This window comes from Geospiza fortis, unplaced genomic scaffold (assembly GCF_000277835.1).
Source record: "Geospiza fortis unplaced genomic scaffold, GeoFor_1.0 scaffold3626, whole genome shotgun sequence".
NCBI lineage: Eukaryota > Metazoa > Chordata > Aves > Passeriformes > Thraupidae > Geospiza > Geospiza fortis.
The window spans coordinates 1,807-3,384 of NW_005055063.1; the positions used below are offsets into that span (position 1 = coordinate 1,807).

At 60.6% G+C, this 1,578-nt stretch overlaps 1 long non-coding RNA gene across 1 annotated transcript; it reads left to right on the top strand.

The window, feature by feature from the left end:
• Positions 1 to 982, top strand: LOC115949207. Its single transcript, XR_004082794.1, has 3 exons — positions 1 to 51; positions 586 to 649; positions 724 to 982. It is a non-coding gene; the product is annotated as an uncharacterized LOC115949207 (long non-coding RNA).
• Positions 983 to 1,578: the final 596 nt, after the last annotated feature.

Sequence of the window (1,578 nt, forward strand, 5' to 3'; positions counted from 1 at the left end):
GCTGCCTGAGGCCCTTCGGCCCCTGGAGCGCCGCAGTTCCCTCCTGCAGAGGTGAGGTGGCCCTTGGCCACGCCCCCTGGCCACACCCACATCCCTGGGCACCCCCCCAGACACACTCAGGCCACGCCCACAACCCTCCAGGCACGCCCCATGGTGCCTTGGCCATGCCCCCATGATCACAAGTCACGCCCCTTTGTCGATACCAAACCCATGGAAGTCACACCCCCTTGGGGGGCCACGCCTCCATGCCACGCCCCATTTTGGGGCACACCCACATAGGCCACACCCCTTTGCAGAGCCATACCCCCATTCTCACTGTATTTGGGGTGGAAGGAGGTGTCCACGCCCCTTTTGGACCACACCCACTTAGGCCACGCCCCCTTGTGCTCCCCTGTGGTCACAGGCAGCTCCAGATGGGCAAACCACGCCCCTTTGGCCACACCCCCATACCATAAAAGGAGATCACATTCCCACCCCATGACCAAAAAGGAGTGCCAGTCATCAGGCCATGCCCACTCAGGAGACCCCACCCTTCCCATGCTCCTCCCACTACAGCCCCTCCCCCTCAAGCTCCGCCCCTTTCAGGCTCAGCGATTCCCTGACGCGCGACGGGGCCAAGATCCGCGCCCACATCCGGCTGGTGCTGGAGGTAACTCCGCCCCCGCCCCTGGTCACGCCTACTCGCCTGCTGGCCACGCCCCCAACGCTCTACCCCTCCCCCAGGGCCTGCGGGAGCTGCAGGGGCTGCAGGAGCCCCCCATGACCTCTGACCCCTGACAGACACTGCCCTGGCCCTGCCCCCTCGGCTGGGAGTAAACCTGGAGTAATGTGGAGATTTTACACCTGGGAGTAACCTGGGTGTAAGCCTGGAGTAAATCGGAGGTTTTACATCTGGGAGTAAACTTGGAGTAAAACTGAGCTTTTATATCTGTGAGTAATCAGTGTGTAAAGCCAGAGTAAAGTGGATTTTTTACACCTTGGAGTAACCTGTGTGTAAAGTTTGGAGTGGGGGAGGGGTTTGGCACACGGGAGGGAGCTTGGAGTAATCCCGGAGTAGTTTATGAGTAAACTGTGAGCAGGAGGAGGGGCCTGGGAGTAACCCTGGAGTGCCTGGAGTACCCCTGGAGCACCCAGAGTAACTCATGAGTGCCCGGAGTAACCCTGGAGGTGAGGCCAGAGTAACCCTGGAGTGACTGCAGGGCAGTACTGGAGTAACCTGAGGGTAAACTCAGAGTAATCTCTGAGTAACCTCAAGGACCCACTGGAACACCCCATTCTGAGGCAGGAGTAACCCCTCAGTGAGCTCAGAGTAACCCTCGAATAACCCCTGAGCAAGCTCTGAGTAATCCCTGAGTAACCCCTGAGTAAGCGCTGAGTGCCCCTGGAGTAACGTCGGAGCAGCCTCGTCCCGTTCTGGGCTGCGGAGTAAACCCGGAGTAACCCTGGAGTCCCAAAGAGGGGGCGGAGCCTCTTTGGAGCTGTCCCCACCCCCTCCATCTGAGGGGCGGGGCCAGTGTGGGGGCGGAGTCCTGGTGGTTGTTGGGTGTGGGGGAGGGGCCCAGATGGAGTTGGGGGGAG